The 11,357-nt window shown below is 39.1% G+C and overlaps 1 protein-coding gene across 1 annotated transcript in view; it reads left to right on the top strand.

The window, feature by feature from the left end:
* Window positions 1–219: 219 nt before the first annotated feature.
* The window catches only part of sptbn4a (spectrin, beta, non-erythrocytic 4a), a 51,762-nt gene continuing 40,624 nt past the window's right edge, over window positions 220–11,357 (top strand). Inside the window, exons 1-6 of the mRNA XM_076161462.1 lie at window positions 220–298; window positions 1,018–1,121; window positions 4,892–5,040; window positions 8,970–9,054; window positions 9,686–9,713; window positions 10,000–10,105. The gene's annotated coding sequence lies outside the window, so the exon portion shown is untranslated. The remainder of the gene's footprint in view (window positions 299–1,017; window positions 1,122–4,891; window positions 5,041–8,969; window positions 9,055–9,685; window positions 9,714–9,999; window positions 10,106–11,357) is intronic.

Below are 11,357 nucleotides of genomic sequence, written 5' to 3'. Positions count from 1 at the left end.
AGAGAATAGCACTTTCCCTAACCCTCCTCGCCTTCAGTGATGTCTTTCACTTTTTCTTGTTCTTTTACCCTCCTCGCTAGAATAAGCACATTTATAGTTAGATGGGTGGGTAGATTTGTAGTTTTATTTCATCCCAATGGATCATTATCTGTCTTTGATTAGTTGGGATATTGAATCAGCGCTCCACTGCTAATGCCTTGTGGCTCCAGTAGCGCGTGCCGCTCTGTATTCTCTGAACTGCGACCTCTTGGTTTGTTCACATTAGTTTCCCAAACTCCATTGTTAGCTGTGTTCGCTGGTGAGTAAGTGTGTCACTGTCAGAAACTGATTATTGCTACGTGTTTGTTGTATCAATGGAACGCAAAAGGCAGAGACAAAACCTAAACAGGAGGTTGAACATTCGCTGTCACTGGACTGGATTCAAAGCTGGGCTCTGTTCTCTGCTGATATGAGGAAACCTGCCTCTAATATTAACTTCGCCTCACTTATGGTTTTACTCTGCTAAATTGTGTTAAAATGTTAATAATTATGAGGCAGATATGAGGGGAAGAAAACACTTTCCCTCCTGGCAAAAACACCCCGGAGCGAACAAGTAAGATAGAAAACAGTAACAGCTAGCTAAGTTGTCTTTATCTTTTCCAGTTTTACACAAAATGGTCTAACTGAAGCTGGCAGGGGATTGGATGAGACCCGCTATGAAGCTGTTCTCTCTTTGTTATCAGAATGAGCTGTCATTTGCTTTCATGCAGTGCAAATTTACGTAGGATTATTGAGGTCACCCTTGTCTTGAACAATCACGGATAAATTCCCTATAGAGTCCAAACGTCTGTATGTATGTCAGTCCTTCTCTTTATGATGTTTGGGTTTCATTTTCCTAAACCACACAGTAAATATGAATCCTGTTTGACTTACCTAACTGGAGAAAACTAATCCATCTTCTTTCGACAGCTGAGGTTCAATTCTTCACCCTTATCATATTTTCACCTTCAGTAATTGCCTTTTCTTTCTATTTCTCAGGCCAGAAAAGGGAATTGATTAAATTGCAAGACTCGGCGGCACTGTCAGAAAAGAAAAAAAAGAATCCCAGTAAAAGAAAAATACAGCAAAACCCCAGAGGCCAAGTAAGTCATGCATATAATGTATCTTCATCTATGACTAATGACACATCTTTTTTGGTCATATTGCAGTTGAGCACTTTTCTGTGTGTCCCGACAGAGACTCATTTGAATGGGACTGTACGAATGTGTGCGGAAATCGGTGTTGCTAAGGAAAACACCAGCTTGGGTACAATTAACCTCAGGGTATTGAAGATGCATCAGTGAAATTCATTTACTCTCCCTGGACTTTGATGAAATGGTTTCAAGTAAATGCTTTGAAGGAGCTAATACAGTACACATGTGTTTAAATTCTGTATCTTTTCTTAAAAACCACGACTCCTTAACACCCCCTCTCCCATATGTCTCTCTCCTCTTCCCTCATGGAGCTTTTATACACTAATTTCCCTGGAAAAATCAATCCATTAGAGGTGGACTCCAAGAGAGGGAAAAAATCAAATAATTAGGGTTGCAGGAGTGAAAATAGCTGCTGAAATGAGCCTGTCCAATCACTTAACAAGGTGTCGTTTTATATTCCTGATAGCTGGTCCAATGTCAGGATACAGATAACCTTTTAAATTACCAATTTTCTTTTCACAATTATTTAGGCCTACTCTATTAGCTAAATTACCAAGTTGAAGTGATCCAGTCTCTCTGCCCTCCTCAAGTTAAGGCGAAGGGCTAAACAGCATACCAATGAATTTCCCTGAAGGTAATCTTAAAGATAAGTTTAAGTTTAACCTTACACAATAAATGATCTAAAAAAAAGAAGAAGGAATTTAGTTCAAAATATTAAAAGAAATTAATGCAACATACACATATATATATATATATATATATATATATATAACAGGCTAATCAAACAGAAGAAAATACTCTACACCACCCTAACATCTGTCAGAGCTGATGACTTTATTCTAGTTAATGATTAAAAATGAATGTGCTTCATTGAAATTGTGAGAAAGTGACAGCATCCCAAAATCTATTCATCATGACTTTATGTTTATTGACCTTTGAGTTAATGGAACAACATTGTGTGAAAGGTACACATAAGAGCTGCCTGTGTGTGTGAGTTCATCCTGTGTAACTGGCGGTATCAACATTCGCAATATTATTTACTACGTCACTAAATCTACATGCTGCCATCCATGTTTCTATTCAGGGGACATTTATGCCTTTTGTTATATTCCCTCATTCTTATTGTGTATCATACAGGATTTCAATGGTCATGAAGATCCTACAAAAAAATTGCTTATATAAATATATCACATTTCAATTGCTCATGGTTAGAAGCATTAGGCCTGCTCTCCCTCAGTGTGCACAGTGATGCGGAAGCAATGGAGACTATAAGTTGTCTTTTCTCATTACTATGTTTTCAAAATGTACTCCCAGATGAAAATAAGGACACTAAAATGTGTATGTCAGTCCTGAAGATCAAATGTTTGGGTTAGTTCAGGATTAAATATGACAAAACGCATACATTTTCATTCCATCAGTTTTATGAAACGGCAGCCACAGGTGAATTTCGTTAAATCCCTGAACACACTAACAGCTCACGCATGCTATTGCTTTCATCAGTGGCGCTCTGTGAAACAGGTGTCAAACGACAGAGCAGATTTTTATATGAGATTTCTAAAAACTATGGCACTTCAAACAGGAGAGAGAGGGAAACGGCTGTGCTGTTGACATCACCCATTTATTCTGCCTGGCATCCTGACTAATAGTGTTAGTGGGTGCCTTGGGAAATGACATCCATCTTGATATTCTTGAGGTGAAGCAGAACAAATGAGAAATACTTTTTGTCTGTTACGTCTTGTACGTGTCTCTATAAGCTGTCCTGAAGCAACAGTTAGTGTGCTTGATCTAACAGTGCTATCAAATGAGTCCAGATTTATGTAAAAACCTAGAGGGTACTCGCAGGGAAGCTCATACCTCCATCAAGTCAGTTATTGGATTTTGTCTTTTGCCTATGTAAAGCCAGACCTTTACTGTCTTCACCACAAAATCAGATGTGTAACAAAGATTTGTTCTGTAAAAAAGAGTGCATACCTCTGCCAATAAAACATAAATGTATTTATCTTTTTATGATACATTTTTAATTTGTGAATTATTCTTCCCCTGGGTCATGTACCAGTCTTTGTCATTGAAGTATACACAAACGATGAATAAACTGACCACCCAACCAAGGTTTTTTTTTAGAGCTGAATCAAACCTCATATTAGCTACACAATAATAATTGTTGCATTTTTTAAATATGTTAATCTACAGTCTCCATAAATCCGACCCCTTTCAGTTAACATATTTTAACCCCCAAAATCTGATCTTGGTCAAAGGCTGATGTGTACCTGTTGATGGTCCATCATTGATTACACACATCCCTCACAGTTTCCACATTTGGATTGGTATGTTGATCTTCAAGGAATAGAGGAAAAATCCTATAACCTATCTTGAAGAAATTGAGCTCTATCTGGCTTAAATTGTAACAAACTCTTCCTCGACCCAGTTCCAGCTGTTGACAACATCTTATTGAAGTCCAGCTGTTACCAGTTATCCTGCTGACAGACGGACAAATGCACACAGACAGACACAGGTGAAAACATAACCTCAGTAGTGGTGTTAACAGCCAGCAGTGCAGCTTTTGAAGTCCACTCTGCACCTCAGCAACTTCTTTGTAATAAATCAAATTGAAGCAATGACACCAACACTTTTCAGGTCAGATGAGTGGGATTTTATTTTTATATCTCTTTATTTTTAACCAGGAAAGGTCAACTGAGCATGCTTGCTTCACGTTCATACACACATATACCTTCAGGACAGCCACAGACCCGTGAGGTTGTATTTTTTCTTACACTATATTCCTTGAGTGTGTGGTTTACTGAATTTCCACACTCCATATCCGCATAGCCGCCATTGCTGACAGTTGTGAATAACATAGATTGAATCAGTGGTGTGTCTTGAGCTAATTAAGGGTTCTGATTTTGCTGAGGGCTCTGCACAAAGGTGTTTTTCAGAATGCGGTTTTATCAGATTCTCTCGTCAGGTTTATGATGTGAGTTTAATAGAGATAGAGCGTTGTTGCAGCTGAATTCGAAGAGCAATCAATAGTCAGCAAAAGAAGCTAGTAAACAAAAAGGTGACTGAGTGACAATACAAAATGGCTGTTTGCATCTAGGAGGCCACAGTAAATAGACCCAACATGATATGTGTTTTTCTATGTGCATCGGTGTGTATAAAATCTGCAGTGCAGCTTATGTTGTCTTTATCTAGACCACAATAGTAAAATGTAATCAAATTTCCCAGCCTTCGGTTATTTCCCGCTGCTTATCAAGAGAAGGCTGAATAGCCTCACACCTCTCAAAACAAAGACACACCTTGTTGAAGGAAATAAAGAATTGCTGAATTTAATGGATGTACAAGGATGCAGGTCAGGGGACTGACTCGCAGAATGCTTACAACATGAGACAGAATCAAAGCCCTTTACGACATCATGGCTTGGTTTCACTGTTACAAATCTTCCAGGTTCATAAGCCCAAGCCCTTTCACCTTGAGGCCATCTCAGTGCCAGAACTGCCAGCATCTATTCTCAGCTTAGCTCTGCGTCTTTGTAACCTCAATGTCAGACGAGTGGGTTACCCAGGGTGGATTGGGAGATGTGTCATCTTGTCATGATGTCACCTTTGTGCACTGTTCAAGATCAAATGCATAGTTGCTACAGTTGGTTTAGAGGCTGTACTGGTCCCGTGTTTGTTCATTCCTTCATGTTTTTTCTCTTCTTTGCTTTACTTATTCCTCTTCAGGATGAAGGGGACCTCAGTGGCTAATGGTTGGAAAACATGCAAATTGTATTTTAAGCATGCACAATGGACTGATACTGGAGAAACAGGGACGACTTTACCAGCAGCCCAGCCCTCAGATAACAATGGCCATTGGTCTTTATTATGTTCAGGTAAGATAAGAGATAATAAGACAAGATATTCAGTACTTTATTGTCCCCTCAGGGGATTTGTCTTTGGTAATTTACCTAAAAAAAAAAAGCTAAAACATAGACACAAGACATAATAAGTATTACACTGTTCACACTGTTCATACGTGCATACATAATTGTTCACTAACTTGCAAAATGCGACTTGCATTCAGAAACTTGAATTCTGAACGCTTGATGTTGCACACATTTTATTGCACCGCTCACCTCAGTAAAAGTTTCCAGTCAACATATTGCATGGCTTCTATTAAAACTTAGATTACAGTCCTGTCGTTAAGCTTTCTACGAACATATTGCACCTTGTAAAGCTCAGATGTAGGTGATACTACACAGACTTTTTAATACACTATTAATGAAGCAGTTGTCTATATGCAATGTTCTATCAAAGAATTAAATGATGGAATGGTCCAACAGCACAGGCAAAACTTAATTAAAGAATTTCTCCCCCATTCTTCTTTATTAAGAGATTCACAAGTGAACGTATTTAGATAGTATTGCACCATCACAAATAATAGTGCAACAGGTTCTCTTTTTACCACCAACTTAACCGACCTTTGTGATTGGTAGGTCTTGACACGTTGACACAAAGAAAGGGAGAAGCTTTGCGCAGCACCAAGAGACGCATGCACACATGCCTCGCACATATAATGCCCTCAATGCATGTTTGTACTGCGTAGTACTGTGTATTGTGTGCAAATTTCCATATATCCTAGGAGGCCAACTTTTTGTCCCCCATTCTATGTCAACTGGGGAAGAGGGTCATATTCATCACCAGCCAAGCGTCAGCCTCATGGAAAATAATGGTTGAGTTCAGCCTCATAAAATTAAGCATGAATATCATTAAGCAAGAAAGCTGCAAGTCAGGCCTGGGGCGGTGGACCACTGCAGCTGCAGCTAAGCAAAGTCTGTAGACCTCTGCAGCAAATACAACACACAGCTCTTAACCACTGCAAAGATGAGTAGAAATTCAGCAAATAAGCTCAAAATTAATTTTACATTCATACAATCATATTCATAAGGTTCATATGTTTTATTTGTACTGAAGTTATTGTGTGGTGACTCAGAGGGTGGGTCTCTAGAGCTAACAACTGGCACATACACTTACCAAAACTAAAAATAGCAATGTGCCAGGACTAAAGGATGTAAGCAAAGTTAGCTGAACTGCAGGCCAAGATTCCACATTCAAATGACCACCACCCAACCACCCACCCACCCTCTCGCACACACACACACACACACACGGGCCTCCAATTAAGACAAATCGTTTCATCTTTTCTACAAAAAAAAAATCTTATTTGTTGATCAAGCATCACTAGTGTGAGCAGATGTTCCAATTAAATGGTGATAACGCAGATCGTTAAGCATGTATCACAATGTCCTAACAGCCACTCCTTGACACTCCGTGGACACATAATTAGACCCAATGTAAATTTTGATTTCTAGAAAATAGAATTGTAAAAGTCATCATTGTGAAATTTACTGCCAGTGTCGGGGCAGGCTGTAGCAGAACCAATCAGATCACATCACTGCTGTAAACAGAAAAGCTCTCTCTCTCTCTCTCTCTCTCTCTCTCTCTCTCTCTCTCTCTCTCTCTCTCTCTCTCTCTCTCTCTCTCTCTCTCTCTCTCTCTCTCTCTCTCTCTCTCTCTGTCTGTGTGGCAGTAATGAGGGAAGGTGCTACTGCAGCCTTTCAAAGCACACAGAAAATGACAGAATGGAAGAGCTCAATCTCACACCGTACACACTCTTAAATACAATGTTATGTCTTCTTCCATGTGGAGACCTTGGTGTTATGCCATGCATGTTAAATAGATGCTATAATGCATTCATTTTAGTTTCGGTCATGAATAACCTTTTTAAAGCAAAGTTAGAGAAGAGCAAAATGTGTCATGTAACATTTCAAAAAGCTTCACAGGTACATTCCAATTCTGGCAACTCACAGCATTATTTTGTCAGGCTTTAAACTTCATTTCATACATTCATTTGTGTCATTTTACTTGATCTGACAACATCTTTCCTTGTCGGACAAACAGCAGATTTGACAGTTTTGTTGGTGACCGAACCTCCATGGTTGACTGAACCACTCATTCAAGGAAATTATTTCATAATGCCACCATAGCAGATGACAAATCCCCAAATCTCTGAGACTGTGCTCAATGGTGAAATCTGAATAGACTGTGTATTCGGAAGTGAATTGTCTGCCTGCTCACAGATGGTATTGGAATTTCAATAAGCTCTTGAATTTTTAAGCCTTCAAATCTCAACAGGAGACTCATTTGTTTGCATGTTTACACAAGGGCTGTGCGCTTAACTAGCAGCTCATTTATACTATTCACTCCTTTGTTTAGATTTTACATTGTGAATGGAATTGTGAGTTGTATATGGTTGTTGGAATTCAAGCCAGTTCATTCCTTCCACCGGTTGTTTACTGAATATCTGTGGCGCTTACACCCCTATTTCGTACTGAATTAATGTTCAGCAAAGCTCCATTGTTGTGCCTCCATCTAGTGTTCGGTAGTGAAACTGCCTATTGATCTGTGAATTCATACAAATCAATAAAACAAGCTGAATCTTGTCTAACATGTAGGAAATGGCAAAGATAACTTTCCATGGATGCCTTAGGCAAGGATTTAACAAGGATAAAAAGGAAAGGAGACTTGAATTGAATCTAAAAGAAAATGGATACTCTTTAAGGAAATATAAATGAAATGTTAATACCTCAAAGACATTATTTCTTGTAAAACTAAAGCAGTGCCACTGTGACTATACAGAGAACTTTAACAGGGCAGATTTAATGCAGTGAAATCTGCCCCTCAACATAGAATGGCAGAATGCAAATTACATAGTAAGCCCAAACTGAATGTTCCTGGCAGGGCCCATGTAGGAACCCAGGGATTGTGATTAGAGTCATACAGTTTAGGCCAGTGGTCTCCAACCTTTTTGTCTCTGAGAGCTACTTTGACAAGATAAAAGTGTCCGAGAGGTACTCATGTACATTATTAGTAACATTTATCAACATCAACATCCACCCAAACCAGCTGAATAAGCGTCTTTTGTGTGAACATTTACAAAATGTTGATATCCAACACTTCAATTCAGCAACATAAGCTTGTTTTTTTCTGTATACATTTTAAGTGTCGAGCTCACACTAATAAATTCACATCAAATTCATTTCATAGAAAACAAAACAATATTATTATATTCTTTATATTATTAGTTAGTTATTTTACTATTTTACCAATGCTATACCTTTCATATTTCACATTTTATGTCTGGCCACATATCTCTGGCACAATTTCTCTTCACATTCTCTGTAATTCACTTACATTGAACTTGTATTACTTAAGAAGACATTGACATTGTTTTTTTTTTTAAACATTGTATGTAGCGTTTTTCTCTGGGCCTTGACCCAACCTTTCACTAATTATTCAAAATTGGTTAATAACTTTTTGACACACACACAAATAACATTCTTTGCAGAGTAAAATGTTATTGACTGACTGACTTTGTGATTAAAATGAAATGTGAAATTAGTTTAAACCTGCTGCAGTTAACTGGTGTCCAAGACACTCATTGATAATGCAGGCCTAGAGTGTGTGTATGTACATGTCATGGGAACAAAGTAATGTTTGTCTGAGCATGTCTTCTGGCACCTTCACTTCCATCACATTCACCAATGATGTCATTGTAGTGCAGTGTGTGTGTGTGTGTGTGTGTGGGTGTGTGTGCGCGCGTGTGCGTGCGTGTGTGTGTCTGTGGATAACAGGGGGTTTGCATGCTATGCAGAGCATCAATATGCCTCTGAAGGCTGACTCATTCCCATATATCACACAAACACACCCTGGTGTCTTGGCATCATTTCTCTCATGTTTGCTTGTTTTTCTTTTCCATCAGCTTGGCAGCAGAGGATGTCGAAGAGGTGGAACCGTCTGAAAAAAAGATGCATCACTGACACGGATAAAATGAAGTCAAGTGGTAGGTGAGTCAGGGTGGGACTTGTAAAATTTTTATTTCAGGTTGGATTATCTCATATTATTACATACCTGCTACGTAATGTAATTATGAGCTCATTTGATGAATGTAAAGGAAGAAATTGTCTTGGCGTTTGTGATTGCAAATGACTGATTTCAAAACCATAAACAATGTTAGAAGACGGTAATAATTTAAATGTATGTAGTTGTCAACTGTTCTTGGTGGGACAACCCTTTGGTTGCATATGGATCACAGATTCTGATTTTATCAGAAGAATATCAAAATCAGTTTCACGAAAACACATCATACAAATTCAGACCTCCTCGATCCACATCTCTAACTGATAAAACCATTATGTCAAAACCATTTTATGCCGTTGAATCACCACCATCTTAGCTACACATTGGTGGTAGTTTAATGTGTTCATACAGTCATGGAAATGCTGGTGAACAGTGTAAAAATATCTAGTGATTATTCTGCCCAATTTGTAACGTTAAATAGATTGTTTTAAAAAAAGCAACCCAACCTATATCTATCTCAAGATTGAAATCTGACACAAAATCAAATCAATTCTTCCTTGACCCGCCTCACCTACAGTATCTACAAAATGTAACTGAAATCTGTCTTATTCTTTGCAGTGTCCTGCCGGCAAACAGACAAACACAGGTGAGGCACTGCCTTCTTGGTAAAAGTAATAACAGCACTTTGTCTGAGAAACAATTACAATAAAATGTCAGATTTCCATTTATATTTGATGGGGCTGTGATTGTTAAGTCCTAGATAGACCAATCCTTTCAATAATAATTCCCATCTAGCTTCACATTTCCATGACAAACAACAAACTGACAAAGTGCTTGTTGGTGTCTGATTGATCTTGTGTGGAGGTCGTGAAATGAAGTAGTAATAAGAACTACAAAAACAGTATAAGGATTAGAAGGTTTAAACTTTCCAGACACACAGATGAGGTGGAACACAAGCTGCAGGAGACCGACTTCAGTGCCAAAAAGGGCGGAGGAAGAGACATTTCGTCACCGTATGCTGTCAGTCGTCTCTGACTGGTGAGTCAAGGTTTTCCAGTGATTCACGTCTGTAAAGAAGGTGAACGACAAACACAAAGTGGAGTCACTCTCATTCTTTTTCTCACCGACTATATCCTCCTCTTCCCATTAGTCCACTCCTCCTCTCCATTCATCTCTTTGTCCATATTCCCTTTCCTTCCTGCCTGTTAATTGTTGCTGTACACCACTATTTATTTCTTCCACTGAGCCTGCAGTAGTTCTCCCCAGGCCAACTCTTTTCAGCAGCATCTCAAGGCTCTTGTTGGGAGACCTCCAGGATGTTCAAAAAACACCTCTCACACACCCTGCTCCACCTGCGAGCCGGTGCAGCCCAACAGGGGATTTCACCGCTGTGATGACGGGGCACAGGCTTCCTTCCTGAGCGTACATAAATCTGTCGGTGGGCTCTGTCCTTATAGTCTAATATTAAAGCTGTTTCCATGACATTACCGCTCAGCCGGGGAGGGAAAAGTGTTGTTGACTAACTGGTAGGCCCGAGAAAAAAGTGTGTGGTTCCAATTTTCCCTCCTTGATCTGCACAAATACCAGCTGACCCACCAATAATAATGATTTCACTTGCTTTTGTTGCACAGTGGGTGTTTGAACTGAAATGCCCCTCTGTGCAAAAAGTCAAGAAATGCATACCGTGTTTCACATTGCACAACATGCAGTACCTGCAGTTTTTGTTTCCCTGCATTGCTTATGGATTTTAGGCTCACATAGCAAAAAAGTGTTAGTGTTATCCTTCTCATTGTTTGGCCTTGCTTTTATTTTGCTGTGTGTAAATAGGACCTTGACTTTTCTTTACCTCCAAAAATGACAAGAATGGACTTGTGGGGGGCATTTTTCAACCGAGTGAAGGACCTCTGTCATCTCAGCCTTAGAATGGTGGAGGCTACCAACCTTAGGCTATAATCAAGCACATACACACAGGCATACCATGCACACACGCGCGCACACACTCTCACACACACTTTTGAAAAGCAAACTATTGTGTAACCATGAAGTCCTGAGCGCTGGTCCAGCTCCAACAAAACATTAAAGTTATGCAAGGAAAGGATAACAGGAATCATAGTATAATAATCTTTAATTGTGAACTTATAAAGATGCAAATATCTCACAACTCTATAAACAGCAATGACTTTTAATGCATTAGAGCTAATAAATACGAATATGAAGTGTGGCTGTAACAACTCTAAGGTTGTTTTAAAGTCAAGCTTCAACGATCTTATTCACATTTTGTCTTCCACTA

The sequence above is a fragment of the Genypterus blacodes genome, unplaced genomic scaffold (assembly GCF_046128005.1).
Source record: "Genypterus blacodes isolate CSIRO-AG114 ecotype Tasmania unplaced genomic scaffold, CSIRO-AGI_Gbla_v1 ptg000111l_1, whole genome shotgun sequence".
Lineage (NCBI taxonomy): Eukaryota > Metazoa > Chordata > Actinopteri > Ophidiiformes > Ophidiidae > Genypterus > Genypterus blacodes.
Note: the sequence above shows the minus strand (reverse complement) of the source record. Positions and strands in the feature narration are given on the sequence as shown.